Genomic DNA, 16,247 nt, shown 5'->3' on the forward strand with positions numbered 1-16,247 from the left:
AAGGAAGGTAAAATAAGGAAGGTAAAGAGGCTTGTTCTGTTCCTTCCCATGTTGCTCTTGCTTTTGCAAGAAACCACCACAGACTGTGAGCTAAATAAACCTTTCCTTAATTCTGGGCATCATGTATTTTGTCTCAGCAATGAGAAAAAAGTAACCTGCACAAATAATTCAATTATAATAAAAAGACATGTTGTTACTTCCTAACTGTAACATATGTTTAAGAATCTTTTAGTGTAGCAGCACTTTTTCTTGCTGTTTTGTGCTGTCAGTTTTGAATGTATTACACTTGTATTAGCTCACAAAAGTGTCATTGACTTAAGTGAAAACTGTCTTCACTTGTCCTGAATTTTCACTAAAAAGCAAAAGGAAAACATTGTTGAGTATTTCTACAGCATCATGTGTGTGTGTGTGTGTGTGTGTGTGTGTGTGTACGCGTGTGCGTGTATTCTGTGTACTGGTTCATGTTTTTGTCTGATTGTAAAACAGTGTGCGAGACACTTACCTGATAATCATTGCTCTTCCATATCACATACTGGCAACAATACATGATGTCAAACTTCATTTAATTAATGAAGTTTTAGCAATAGTTTCTTTTTTCTCAGGCATGAAATTTTAATCCAAGAGCTTCTCAACCATATCAAAAGTTTTACAGTGATACCTTGGTTGTTGGCTGGTTCCAAGCTCAAACTTTCTACTACTTGAACAGCAAAGTTTAAAAACTGTCTGCCTAGTGTTTGTAACTTTGCTCATAGTCAGACTGAAAATCCAACTTAAAAAACCTGTATGGGCCAAGAATGAATCACATGTCATGTCTCCCCAAGGACTGAAAGGCGTGATGCTACAGTGTAAGTGCTGCTCTTACAGGGGTTATAGTACCTTAAAACATGGCTTTGTGCTTTTATTTTTATTTTTATGTATTTAGTACAGGGCCTATAGGGTCTCACAACATAGATTGGACTCGTAGTGATCCTCCTGTTTTCAGCCTCCCAAGCACTGGGATTACAGACACGTGCCACCATGCCTAGTCTCAGTGGCTGCCTTAGCACACCCCAGGGGTGGGGCCGGCACAGCATACCCACAGTCCCTGCCAGACACTTTAGTCTGCTGAGCTATCTGGCTATTTATTTATTTATTTATTTATTGCAATTTATTTGCATAAAGTATTGGAATCATGACTTCAAAGAAAGTAAGTGTAAAGCTAAGAGGAAAGCAGAACCGTGATAGAGCTAAATCATTGTGAAATTTGTTAGTCCTGGAAGAGTGAATTTATAAGTGTAATTTTTAAGCCTCAGAACCAGTTATTTGGTTTTTCATTTTTTCTTATGGGAAATATGTTCAGTTCTCAGATTTATAATTGTATCTGTTTTAGCTGAAAAATAAACTTTTTTTAATCTTGATTTTTTTTTCTCTGTCCACAAAGCAAATGGATTTTGACTTTGTGTGTGAATGATGTGAAAATTTATTTGGTTATATTCCAGCATTTTTACTGAATTCTAGGGATGTGAACCAACCAACAGAGACAAAGCATAATGAGATTAAATCAGTGATTCTTTTCTACTCTGATGTAATAAGTAGATAGTATGGAATGCTTTTGAAGACAAGTGAAAGAACTTGGCCTAACTGACATTTGTAGAATATTCACGTAACTGCTGAACATACTTTGTTTTAATCTCCAAGTACATAGCATTTAACAAGATAGACATATTTGGGGCCATAAAATATGTTGCAGGTTTAAAAGAACCTATGTTATATATGTTTTTTGACTAAAATTGAATTAGAAATCAGTGACAGATATCAGTAACATTACCAAGTACCTGTATGTAAATAATGCTTTGAACTAGGTGCCACCCAATAAAAGGGGGAAATAGTATGAAACTACAACATGCTGTGAAAACAGTAGGGAAATTTATATGGATGTATGTGGTATTTTGAAAAAGAAGAAATACCACAAATCAAATGGCCACAGCTGCTTTTTTAGGATACTAGAAAAGGAAAAATGAGTTAAATTGAAGCAAGAACAAAGAACTAATGAAGGTTAGAGTGGAAATCATGCAACAAAACTAGAGTGAAAATCAATGAAATCAAAAGCTGGTTCTTTAAAACATCAGTACTATTGATGACTCTCGAGGCAGACACATCAGGAGAAAAGAAAACACAGCTAACCAATATTGAGAATGAGGGAGGTAACATTCAATTCTGAAGACTTTACAGGGATAGTAGGGATGTTAATCATTATGGTAGCTTAGATAAAATAGACATATTCTGAGAAAAATACAAACTACCAAAGCTTCCTTGAAGATAAATGCTAGGAGGCTGAGGTAGGTGGATTACAAGCTGTAGTCCACCCTGAGGTATTCAATGACTTAGCAAGAACCTGTCTCAAAATAAAAAAGTCCTCAGTTCAAACTCCAGAACCACAAAGGAGGAGAAAGAGTAACATGAATAACCTAATATCTGTGAAAGAATTTACATTTGTAGAAGTTTATCTCAAAGGAAGTGCCAGGCCCTGAAGTCTGGGTTTCACTGATGAAGTCTTCCAAATATTTGAAGAGGAGCTACAGTAATATTAACTGTGCAAAATTCCTTAAAAGAGAAGAATAGTAATTTTATGGCTCATTCTAAAAAGCTGCTACCCTAGGTATACCAAAATCATTCAAGGAAAACTGCAGATCACTCAATATCTTACATGAGCATAGATGAAAAATGTCAAACAGAATTTTAGCAAATCAAATTGAACAATATATAAAGGGATTAATATGTCATAACTCAGTGTGTATGCAAATAGCACAAGGAACAGAAATAAGTGTAACTCACTCTATAAGCAAAATAGAATGAAAAACCCACATGACCATTTCAGTATATGCAGAAAAATTGTCTGACAAAAATGTGCAACCTGTTCTTTTTTTTTTTTTTTCCCAGAACTCAGGCCTGGCCCTTCCCAGTCTTTATTAATATTCTTAGCACCTAGAAATGGAAGGTAACTTGCTTAACCTGATAACGAAATGTCCAGAAGTGGGTTCACTAAGCAGGGTAGAGTTGCTTAAACTCCCAGGTTGTACATTCAGCCAGGGAGATAGCTCAGTGCAAAGATCCTTAGTTCATCCCTGGTGCTGGAAAACAAAACAAACAAACAAAAAATAAAGTTGTACATTCAGAAGCAGAGCTTGCTTCTATGGTTGTCCTTTGCCCAGCTCCAGGGATCCCTACCTGTTAAAATGCTTTGTCTAGTACGTGTGTATTTTAGACCTTGAGCCATGGTGTACTAGTTTGTCCACATAGTTTATGCTAGCAGTGTGGTTTGTGGTGAACATCTTCCCTCCTTGGGTTCTGCAGCTTCAGTAACAGTCACACAGGTGTCTTATGTGTCTGATGCTTAGTAAAACTCCAGGACACCTAGACACAGGTGAGCTTCCTTGGTGGGCAACACTTTGCGTATATTACTCCACATGCTGTTTGAGAGAATTAAGCATGTTCTTTGTGACTACTGGGAAGGAATATTTGGAAGGTTGTGCATTTCTTCTGTGCTTTACCTCATGGGCTTTTTCTCCTTGCTGATTTTACTCTTTATCCTTTTATATAATAAACTCCAACTGTGAATAGAAAAACTTCATAATCTTGGGAGTTTATCTGGCAAATTCTTGAACTTGGGCGTTGTCTTAGGGATTCCTGAAACAGGAGGCATCTACAAGACACCTATGTTGAATATGAACTTAATAGTGAAAGAATGGGTGCCGTGCATCTTCCCTAATAGCAGGAGCAAGGCAGCTATATTTTTTATTTCACATTGTATTGAAGGTTGTAATCAATGTGAAAATGCAGAATCAAAGAAATAAGAGAAATTTAAATACTACAAGAGCGAAATAAGGCTATTTTTCTTTCAGTATGATACCTTCATTGAAAAATCTGATGAAATCTCCAAATGGTTCCTAAAATTAATAAGTTAATAAAATTTCTGGATAGATCAATGTATAAATATCAGTACATCTGTGCACTATCAACATGCAATGAGAAATTGATATTTGAAATGTAATCCTGCTTACAATAGTATAAAAAGCGAAAATACTTAGGTATTAATCTTATATAAAAGATGTACAAGATTTATACATTGAAAACTATGAAAGCATTACTGAAAAACAGAACACCTTACTTAAGTCAAAAGTTGTAACTTATGGGTCAAAATGTTCAGCACTATTGAATATTTATCTGCAGATAGATTGATAGATTCAGTTCAGTCTCAATCAAAATAGTACAGGTAATGATTTGGGCAACATCCCAGGGCCAAAAGGTCCCTGAAATCTCCATACCTCTAGGCCAGATCAGATGTCCAGATCGCATGCTCTGAACTTTTACCCACCTGAACCTTGTTAAAGCTTCAAACACATGGACTGAATGTCATGCATGTGATTTAATCAGAGTGGACTGTGAGACAGGCATGTGTACTGTTGTTCCCCAGAGATGATGCAACATCTTGTCAGTCGTTTTTGTCCATCTTCATGAGATACCCCATAGTTTGTGCCCTTTTTTTGTTTCTGCTGATATGGACTTGCCTGCCCTGGGTATATTTTTATGCTGTCTTCAATAAATGCACCTGCTTTTGCTTTTACCATGGGATGCACACTTTTAGTTCTTTGCTCATCATACATAAGAGCCTGGAGTCTTTATGTTGGATCCATCCCATGATATCAGAAATTCAAAGGATAAAGTATAGCCTAAGCCCAATTTTGAAAAAGAACAGATTTGGAGAGCTAACACTGCCTGAGTTAGATGCGGTATGAGTCAAGTAATGAGAACAGTGCAAAGTTGGCATCAAGATAGAGAAATGGACAAATGGAACAGAGGATCAAAAAATAGTCTCATAAACATATAGACAGTTGCTTTTATTTAAAAAAGGGTGAGATTCCATAGAAAATGACAGCTGTTTCAACAAATGGCATTGGAACAACTAGATACACATAGGCAAACAAACAAACAAAAAAAAATGAACTTTATACTTTGTACTATTTAAGAATTAGAATTTCTTTTTTTTTTTTTCTCCGAATGCCTTCAGGGCAGGTTTGGCTGGCTTGAGCTGTGGGGATCGAACCACAGCAACCTGAGCCTGACAGCTTTGTTGAAGCAGCCATTTAAAGAACTGAGCTAAGGGGCAGGCCCCCAAGAATTAGAATTTCTAAGATAAACATTTTTGTAGGTAAAGATTTCTTAGCTACAAAACAGGACTATAATGCATAAAAGAAAAAAAATAAATTGGACTTCATCAAATTAAAAAACTTAAATTTTTTTTTCTTTTTTTTTTATTTATGTGTGTGTGTGTGTGTGTGTGTGTGTGTGGCCAACTCAGCCCACCAGGGGGCGGGGCTGGCTGGCATGTGGTGCTGGGGGATTGAACCGTGGTCCCTTTGCTTTGCAAGGCTTGTTCTAAGTAGGTGCTTTAGACCACTGAGCCATCTCTCCAGCCCCAAAAACTTCTATTAAAGTATACTATTAGGAGATTGAAAAGATTAGCCACAGACTGGAGAACATAATTATAAAGCATATGTATCTTGGACTCAAGAACTGTCAAGTCATGAAAAAAAAAGGGAATAGCTCCACTTTTTAAAAAAGGAATAAGATTTGAACATAAACCTTACTTATTTTAAACATAAAATACAAGCACATAGAAAATAAGTTTATGAACAGATGGTGAATATTGATAATTTAGGGAGTATGAATTTAAATCATAATAAGTTCAGACTACATATTATATTGATCTATCCAAGACTTGATGAGGATGTGGAGCAAGTAGAACTGACATACAATGCTGATGGAAGTGTAAAGTGATTCATCCATGTTATGAAATATCAGAGGCCAATCATTCCCCCAATCTGCCTATAGAATGATATAGTGAGGGGATAAAGAAAGACGCTTTCAAACTACATGGGGGTCTGGGAGGTCAGTGCCTCAGGATAAGCAAAGACAGTGATGCTCTGAGCTAGCCACAATTTATTTGGCACATAGGAGGGAATATAGGATTACTGAGAGAGTGGTGGTGATCTTATGCCAAGAAGGATCTTATGTTGATGAGGATCACCATAAGATCACCACCAGATGACTGAAGGTGGCAATGATCTTAGAGCTAATTAGGCTCTTATGTTGATGAGGCAGGTAGGGAGAGAAGATAGGGTAATAAGAACTTTGCCCTAAATAAGGAAGAAAGGGGAATAATAAACTCTTCAAGTTTTGTACTTAGCGGGTTGTATTATTATCCTATACTTAATTCTAATTTTAATTTCTTTTTTGAAAAATGCTTATTAGAAATAAAAGTCTTTGGTATGCATTTAAAAAAAAAAAAAAAAAAGAACTTTGCCCTTTCACCCAAATAAAACTCTTTTTTTATTACTACTTGGTTCTCAAGGAATCAGTATGTCTTCAGCTGATGTCATCTTGCCCTGGAACATTGGAGCATCACAGCATCACAGAACTATTGGTGCCTCAGTGGTAACCAGAGGCACATGTAATGTTTCCCAATATCATAGCCAGCTCACATGGCAATATACTAGGCCTCATACAACCTCTAATCACAGCTTAATTATGAAATGATTTCCCTCCCCAAATTATATAGAATGTTCCTCAACAGTAGAAGTTTATCAGTTACTGAGAGATACAGACACATCTTCTCATGATCCAGCCATTGAACTTCTAGGTTGTTAGGTATGTTACTTAAGAGAAAAGAAAGTGTATGTCTATAGAAGACTTGGCACATATTGTTTTGACCAGCTTTAGCTGCAATAGTAAAAGCTAGATGCAAGTTGGAGGGCTCATCAATAGGTGAGTGGCCAAACTGATGCCTACAGTGGAATACTAGTCATCAATAAAAGGAATTAACTGTTGATACACATGGTAACATAGATGAATCTTAAAATAATAATGTTAAAATATTCTTATTATGAAAAGGTTGGGATTTTGTTGAATTCTGTGTGTGTGTGTGTGTGTGTGTGTGTGTGTGTGTGTATTGAGTGATTCTGAGTGCCTTGTTGCTGAGACAAAATATCCAACACTCAAGTTAAAGGAGGAAAGGCTTATTTTGGCTCACAGTTTATAAATGTTTCATTCCATAGTTGGCTGGGTCCAAGGCAGGGTGGCACAACAGAGGGACATCTCAGAGGGGAAACAGTCCATGGCAGAGCATACAGTAAGCAACAAGCAGCAAAGGTTCAACAGCAAACCTGACATCCAGGATATAAGCCTTTTGAGTGGTAACACCCTCACCCAGGGTAGGCCTACCCCTGTGTCTTCAAGAATTCTGCCTATTTTATCTTCCAGAAGATTTGGGGCTTCTGTTTTAATATTTAGATCTTTGATCCATTTTGATTTTAGTTTACTGCATGCTGATAAACATGGGTCTAGTTTTAGTCTTTAGCATGTGGAGAGCCAATTTTCCCAGCACCATTTATTAAAGAGGCTATCTTCCTTGTAGTGAACATGTTTGGCCCCCTTGTCAAAGGTAAGGTGGTTGAGTGTGTTTGGAGTTGTTTCTGCATCTTCTAATCTGTTCCGTTGATCCTAAGGTCTGTTTTGTCTGTTTTTTTGCCAGCAGGATGGTGTTTTGGTCACAGTAGCTCTATATTATATGATATCCTCTTCCTTGCTTTTGTTGCCCAGAATTGCCTTTGCTATTCTAGGGCTCTTCTGGTTCCAAATGAATTTTAGGAATTTTTTTTTCTAATTCTGAGAGGTATTTTGATTTTTGAGTGCATTAAATTGGTAAAACAATTTTGGAGGGCCAGGGATATAGTTGGGCTGGGGATATAGCTCAGTGGCATAAGCACCTGCCTGGCAAGTGCAAGGTCCTGAGTTTGATCCCTGGTACTGCCAAAACAAAAAAAAAAATTTGGAAAAATTTCCATTTTCACTGTTTTGGTTCTTCCTACCCAAAAGCAGGAGAAGTCTTACCCCCTCCCTCCCTCCCTTCCTCCCTCCCTTCCTTCCTTCCTTCCTTCCTTCCTTCCTTCCTTTCCCTCCTTCCCTCCCTTCCTCCCTCACTCCCCTCCTTTTTCTCTTCCTCTCCCTTCTTCCCTTCCTTCTTTCTTTCAACAGGGTCTTACTCAGTAGCCCAGGCAGGCCAGAAATTCAGAGCAACCTATCTGCCTCCACCTCTCAAGTGCTAGTGTTATAGGTGCGTACCACTACACCTGGCTTCAATTTTCAGATATACTCACTGATTTGTTTTTTAAGAGAATGGTAGGTTTATTATTATTATTTTATTTTTATTTTTATTTTTTGCGGTACTAGGGATTGAACTGAGGACCTTGTGCTTGCCAGGCAAGTACTTATTCTACTGAGCCATCTCCCCAGCCTGAGAACTGTAGTTTTTTCAGTGTAGAAATATTTTACTTCCTTTTTTAGTTGACTCCTAAGTATTTCATATTTTTTGATGCTATTTTAAAAGGTGGTGTTTCCCTAGTTTCTCTCTCAGTGAGTTTGTTATTTGTATACTCTTGATTTTTGCGTGTTGATTTTGTATCCAGCTATGGTACTAAATTTAGTCATTGTTTCTTGAAGTCTTTTGGAGGTCTTCTATGTGGAGTACCATGTCAGTTGCAAATAATGATAATTTAACTTCTTTATCTTCATTTTATGTCTTTCTCTTGTCTAATTGTTCTGGTAATGTTTCTAGAACTTATTTGAATAGAAGTGGTGTCTATAGCCTTACCACTCTGAACAGGCCCAATCTCATGGAATAGAAGTGCTGATAGTGGACATCCTTGTTCTGTTCCTTATTTGAGAGTGAAAGCTTTCACTTTTTGACCACTTAGTATGATGTTTGTCATTATTTTTTCATGGATAGTTTTTATCAGATTAAGATAAAAATCATCTATTCCAGTGTTTTGTCGAGTTTTTATAATGAATGGGTGCTGGACTTTGTCAAAAGCTTTTTGCATCCATTGAGATGCAAAATCACATGTATTGTGATTTTTGTCTCTGGTTCTATTGATATGGTGAACTACATTTATTTATTTGTGTATGTTGAGCCATCCCTGCATTTCTGGAATGAATCCTACTTGGTCATGGTATATAATCTTTTTTTTTTTTTTCATGGTATATAATCTTAATGATTTGCTGATTAGAGTTTGCAATATCTTATTGAGAAATTTTGCATCTTTGTTCATTTGGGAAAATGGCCTATAATTCTCTTTCTTTGTTGAGTCCTTCTCTGGTTTTGGTATCAAGTAATACTTCAGGAATGACTTGGGAATACTGCTTCCCTTTCAGTTTCAATAAAGAGTTTGAGGAGTAATGGCATTAGATCTTTGGATTTCTTGAAGAATCCAAAAGTGTATTCTTCACTTTTGAATTCTTCACATTTGTTGGTAAGTTTTTAATTACATCTTCAACTTCATTAACTGATATTTGGTTATTTAGAATTTTTATATTTTCATGATTCAACTTTGGTAATTCATGTATCTGTCCATTTCTTATGTTTTTCATCTTATTAAAGGTTCTCAAAGTAGGTATTGATTCTGATTTCCCCATTATCCATTCTGATTTCATCTTTTTCATTCCTAATTGCAAGAATTTTGAGTCTTTCCTTTCCTTGTTTCATATGGTTGGCTAAGGGTGTATCAGTTTTATTTAAATTTTCAAAGACGAACTCTTTAGTTCATTGATTCTTTGTTCTGTTTTTGTTAGTCGAAGTTACATTAATTTCTACTCTGCTCTTTATAATCGTCTCCTTTCTCTGAGCTTTGGGTTTAACTTGTTGCCTTTTTTTAAAAGAAAAAAACAAAACTGTGATTCAGCATTAGGCTGTTTATTTGAGCTCACTCAATTTTCCTGACATGAGAATTTATCACAGCTATAAATTTTCCTCATAAGACTGCAGTCATTGCATTCCGTAAGTTCTAATATGTTATATCAGTGTGTTATTTAACTGTAGATGCTGTTTAATTTCTTATTTAATTTTATATGTGATCCACTGATTGTTCAGGAAGGTGGTATTTATTTATTTATTTATTTATTTATTTATTTATTTATTTACTATATTTGGTTGTTTCAGGGTTTCACCATGCAGCTGGGACTCCTGGTGATCCTCCTGCTTGCAGCCTCCTGAATGCTGTGGTTACAGGAGTTCTCCACCACACCTGCACTCTGGCCAGCTGAGCCCTTCCTGGGGGCGGGGTTGATGTGGCTTGTGCTGCTAGGGATTGAACTGCTGTCCCTGCACTTTGCCTAAGCTTGCCTAAGCAGGTGCTTTAGTCTGCTGAGCTATCTCGCTCGCCCCAGGAAGGTGTTGTTTAATTTCCATGTGTTTATGAAGTTTTTGTCATTTCTTTTGTCATAGATTTCCAATATCATTGCACTGTAGTCAGTTAATATGTGTGAGATAATTTCAGTTCCTTTGTATTTATTTAAGCATGTACTATGAGTTATTATATGGTCTGTTTTGGAGAATGTCCCATTTGCAGCTGTGAAGAATGCATATTCTGATGTTGTGGGATGGAACACTTTGTAGACATTTACTAAGTCCATTGGTTCACAGGTTTGTTTTAGTTCTGATACTTCATTGTTGATTTTTTTGTCTCATTAATCTGTGTGTTTGTGACAATGAGGTATTGAGGTCTCCCATTACAGTTGTATTTGTGCTTATTTTATTTTCATGTCCTTAATGTTTGTTTCATGTAGTTTGGGCCACTGGTATTTGGAGCATATATGTTTGTGATTATCTCTTCCTCTTGGAATATTCCTTTTACAAGAATATAGTAGCTTTTGTCTCTCTTTATCAGTCTTGGCTTGAAATCTACTTTGTCTGAAACTAGAATAGAAATCTCTGCTTTTTTTCTAAGTTCCTGTTCCATAGATTATTGTCTTTATCCTTTGACTTTTAGTCTATGAATTTCTTTTTGAGTTAAATATATTTCTTGTATGCAGCATATAATATCTTGTATGCAGATACTGTTTCTTGATCCATTCTACTTGTTTCTTTTGATTGGTGACTTGAGATCATTTACGTTAATGCTTATAATGGCTTATCTTTGTCATATTATTTTCATGCTATTGGTTTCCTGTCTTTCCTTTCTGTTTAATTTCTTGCCCTTTCTTTTTTTTTTTTTTTTTCCAAGCCAAACTGTATCCAGCTTTATTAAAGATACTTTTCATAAACAGTCATGGTATTTCAGGCAGGACATAGGCACACAATATTTAACAGTATACAACAACTTTCAAACTCCCTTCTTGGATGGACTACCAAAAATTAGAAAACCACTATAAAATCCAGTGAAGTCTTCATTTGAGGCTCTGAAGTAAGGAAAGTTTACAGTGAGGGCTGACATTTCACATTTAGCATGTTGTTTAAGAACTTTTCACAAGCTGACCCTGACTTTCAGGAAATGAAAATGGCAAAATTATCAATCTGAAGGTCCACAATCTGGAAAAAGAAATCACCTTGGCGTTATCACCTTTAGCATCCCTGAAGAGCCTTTCTCTTGGGCATGGTGGCAACAGTGGCAGGACACCATCTCAACGTTACTGGCAAGTTCAGATTGCCTGACACATTGGTAACCTCACTTTTGGGAATTAGATCCCAGTAAGTCTCTGGGCTGAAGGGAGTTGAGCCTATGCTGATAGCAGAGGAAAGGAGGACATAAAATGAACTGGGACATGTCCCATACCACAAGGCATTTATGCCACAGTGGCCACATGTGTCAACATCAGGGAATCCCTCCTCCTAGGAGCCAAGAGGAAGTCTCTAAACCAGCAGGGAAAGGTGCTTTCCCCACATCAATTCAGCTTTGGAGACATTGTACTTCTGACATATGCTCCTTCCCCAAAAAACAACAATGAAGTATTCTGTGTGCTAAAACATAGCTTAAAAAAAAGTAAAACAAAATTCTGCATTTTAAAAAAACTTGATAAAAAATAGTATTTCAAACTGTACGGTCACCAGAAGTACAGTTATAAAAAATGCACACACTTCACTTGGCGTCTCCAACACCTTTAGCTTTTTGGGCCTGGCCTGTTTTGGCATCTCCATTTTCTGCAGGCTTATTCCCATCCTCGCTAGCATCAGCTTTTCCCTTTTTCCCTTTGGGTACCTTCTTTCCCTTCTTTGCAGGCGCCTTTTTAGGCTTGGGCTCTGGCTTTGGAGGAGCTGGTTTAGCAGACAACCTTGCAGATCTTCTCTGTGGTTCGTCCTTCACCTTGGCTTTATCCCCTTTAGCATCCCTTCAGCCTTTCTCTTGGGCATGGTGGCAATGGCGGCAGGTCACAGACGCTAGACATGAGATGCAGCGGCATGCAGCTTTGGGCGGCCTGGGTGTCGTCCTCACTTCTTACTGCTTGCCCTTTCTGATTCATTCTTTCTATTAGTGTTCTTCGAATTATAGTCTTCATTGTCTCTAAAATATTCTTCAGAATATTTTGTAGAGTTGGTTTGGTTGTCATGAATTTACTGAGTTGTCCATTGTCATGAAAGTCTTATTTCTTCATTATTTTGAAGGATAGTTTTGTAGGATACATCAATCTGCGTTGGAGATTGTTTTCCTTTAGGACCTGAAATATTTCACTCCCAGCTTTCTTTGACTTAAGGGTTTGTGTTGAGAAGTCTGTTGTGATTCTTTTGGTCTTTCCTTTATAGGTGATTTCTTTTCCTCTAACATCTTTTAATATTGTGCTCTTCAGCTGAATTTCTAAAATCTTGATTATTATATGCCTTGGCATACATTTATTTTGTTCATGAGTAATCAGAACATCTCACTTACTTGTTTGTCAAATTCTTTTTCCATGTTTCAGAAGTTTTTTTGCCATTACTTCTGTGAACATGTATGACATTCATGCTGTCTCCAGCTTTCTCATTGACTCCAGACAATCTTATGTTGGTCTTCTTTGGGTCATCATGCAGGTGTTGCATGGACTTTTCGTGGTCTCTTGTTTTCAAGAGCTCTTTCTTTTTGTGGTTGCTAAGTGAATGGTTAGGTATATTTTCAATGAAATTTTTAATCTCCTAGATATGTTTGAATTTTTTCATAGATTCCATTTCTTTTCCATGTTGGGTATTCATGGTTTTCATCATTTTCTTAAACATTTTCCTAAACTGTTCTTTGTCCACTGTAGATTCTTTGAGGTGTTACTTCATTTTGATCATCTCCTTTCTTTTTACCTGAGAGACCATTTTCTATATAGCCTCCTTCATCCTGTTTTTTTTTTTTTTTAATATCTTCTGCTATCATTTCACAAAATTCATGTGGATGGCATCTGATTTTTTCTGCCTCATTGTCCCCTGGACTTGTCCTTGTTGGCCTGGAGGTCTGGGGTTGTGTGTTACTTCTGAATCTTGTCATTTTCTATCTTGTTTTCTTTGTTGATACTTGTAAATTTGTTATGCCAGAAAGCTTTATTACTAGTATCCAGGCCTCCCTAGGAAATGTCTATTCCTCATATCTGTCTTCTAGGCATAGGCGGTTTTTTGTCTTTGTGATTGCTCCTAGATCCTATCTTTCCAATTTTGTAAGCATCAAATGTTGCTGTCCATTTGGCTCAGCACTCAGTTACTTGTTCCTGTTCTGTGGTGATGATTATGACCCCACACCATCACAGTGTTGTCACATAATGGAGAAAAGCTGATTGCAATATATTCTGGCTAAACTGATAGAAATAACAATATCATAAAGTACAACTTAGAAACTGAAAAACTGTGGTAACTATTAATTTGGTGTCTTTAATCATAGGAACAAGATACATAGTTATATTACAAAATGCAACATAAATCAGGAACTGATATGCAAAAAGTGTCCTTCTGGAAGAGTGATTTTACCCTGTGGAGGGGAAACTTAAAGGAGTAGGCCACCAAAAGAGAGATAAGTGAAAAGAAATATAGTAGAAACAGGGCTGGAGAACAAAAGATGCTCACCCAAGCTTTGGGAAATTGGAGAAGAGAGCAGGAGAGAGCTGGGCATGACTCTGCAAGCCTGTAATCCCAGCACTCACAAGGCTGAGGTAGAAGGATCATTGCAAATTTGGGATAAAGCTGGGCTACAAAGTGAGTTCAAGGCTGGTCTACACTGCATAGGAAGGAGAAAGCAAAAGATTATCAAAGTGAATCATGCTAGTGATAATGTTCACTTACATGAAAATTTCATAAATTTAAGAGAGATAGTTGCGGAGAGAGAAGATGAATAATACAGAACCAAAAAAAGGTAAAACTTAAAAAACTAACAGAAAAAAGAAAACAAATGAAAAACAAAGAAATAAGTAATGAAATTTCCTAGGTGTGTACACTTAGAGGAGTAGGCCACCAAAACAGAGATAAGTGAAAAGAAATATAGTATACAAACAGGGCTGGAGATAATGTCCAAGTCAGGGTTCAAAACTGCTGCTAACCTCATCAAGTGTGCAGTACAATTAGTGCTGGGCATTAAACTGATCCTGTTCTGAGTCGTTGTGGGAATCTGAGATTAAGGGTAGTAGATTAATTAATCTGGCAGAGGAAATTTCAATACAGTTCAAAATTGAAGCTGTGGCATGAGTGTTATTATCGCTCTTAGCCAACTCTGTGTTGAGAATCAAGAGTAAATAGTGATCTTAACAGTTTTGAGTTTCACTAGAAAGGAACCCCCTGTAAAGTTGAGACCTGTAAAGTTGAAGGAGAGCTTGCTAGCCAAAATAATTAAAAAGAGCCAAAGGCTTTTACATTAAAACAATAGGAAGGATGCCTTGAGGGCATGTGAGGAAACAGCAAGACCCCACCCTTCAGCCTCCAGAGCAAAAGGCTGATTTGAGAAGAGAGCCCCAGGGCACTTCAGTCAAAAATACCTGCCTGGGGATTTGTTTTCTAGGATTTACCTTACCACCTCCTGTCAAGATACTAGCCATATAAGGGTTCTGTGAGTCTCCTACCTTCCTGACCTTGTTTTAGCTGATTTTTCTATTTGGTATTGAAAGCCGGTATTGAAATCTCCTAGTTTGGTGAGGCTTCTATCAAAGTTAAACAAAATCCAAGTTTAATAAACATTTCTGTGAGAACAGAAGAAAAACAAAAGCATGTAATTGGAGCTGGAGGGCAGTTAGCTATGAAGATGTGCAGGGCTTTGACTTAAAGCATCTGAGCTGGAGGGAAGTCGGCAGTGGAATCAGGACAGATTTTCCAGGTTGCAGTATATGCTGATTTCTCTGGCATATTTATGAAGCTGATCAACCTCAGCTTGCAGGGCTTTAGGAAAAGCAGTTTTAATTTTAGTAAACAATTTGGAACATTAGACCTATAGCTGGGAAGCACTTAAAATATATCTCAAATTGTAGGTAAGTAATAGAATCTCAAAAAATAATGAATAGGGCCAAAATTTAATAACAAGTACACTCCAATTTTCTTGTGAAGCTATAATTTTTCTTTCTTTAGCCCTCCAGTTTTTACTAATGACAACAAGATCAGTTTGTTTATAAAATGTTGAAGTCCCGTATTTTACAAGCCAAGCGGAGCAGGAAGTGATGGACTGTACTGATGCTAGTTGTTTTGCTGTGACTTTTAATAAAGAATATTGTGTTTGACACTTAAGAAAGCCTTGTAAGGATAATCCAAGCCAACTGTTACTACTAGTTTCACCTGTAATACCTGGTAAATTATTTTTTGGAGGTTCCTCTGTCTTTATTTTGAGGTGGTGTCTCTTTGTGTTGCCCAGACTGATTGCGAACTGCTTTCAAGGAGTCTTTTGCCTCAGCTTGCTGAATACGGGGGCACAGACCCGTGCTACCATGCCTGGCTGAAAGTGATGCTCTGTTTAACTGTAGTCAGGAAGTCCATGAGGCATAAACTTTCAATAACGAGCAGCCAGCTGCAGTATGTGTGCCAAAGGTTCACCACCATTACCCTAAGGAAACTATATGAAGTCCCAGACCATTATCCATGGAGATCTCATTAGTTTCATAATACAGCTATTTTTGAATTGTTTATTTTTCCTTTTAATTCTATCAGTTTTTTACCTTCATCTGTTTTGGTTGGTGTTAGGTGCATATGTGCCTGTAACTGCTATGTCTTTATGGTAAGTTGACCATTTTATCTCTAGTAACTCTTTTTTTTTTTTGTTTTGTTTTGTTTTTTGGTAGTACTGCAAAAAAAAGGTCCTGGATTGAACCCAGTGCCTTCATACTGATCTAAATTCTCAGTCCTTTTCTAGTTCTTACTTTGAGATAGGATCTTGCTGTTGCTTAGACTGGGATGGAATTTGTGGTCAGTGCTCTTGCCTCAGTCTCCCAGAGTTCTAGGATTATAGGCATGTGCT

At 37.1% G+C, this 16,247-nt stretch overlaps 1 protein-coding gene and 1 pseudogene across 7 annotated transcripts in view; one reads left to right on the forward strand and one right to left on the reverse strand.

The window, feature by feature from the left end:
- The window catches only part of Parp11 (poly(ADP-ribose) polymerase family member 11), a 66,814-nt gene that overhangs the window by 12,218 nt on the left and 38,349 nt on the right, over positions 1-16,247 (forward strand). The window lies entirely within an intron of this gene.
- Positions 11,949-12,220, reverse strand: LOC101584112 (annotated as a pseudogene).

Source organism: Octodon degus, unplaced genomic scaffold (assembly GCF_000260255.1).
Source record: "Octodon degus isolate 3935 unplaced genomic scaffold, OctDeg1.0 scaffold00178, whole genome shotgun sequence".
In the NCBI taxonomy this organism is placed as follows: Eukaryota; Metazoa; Chordata; class Mammalia; order Rodentia; family Octodontidae; genus Octodon; species Octodon degus.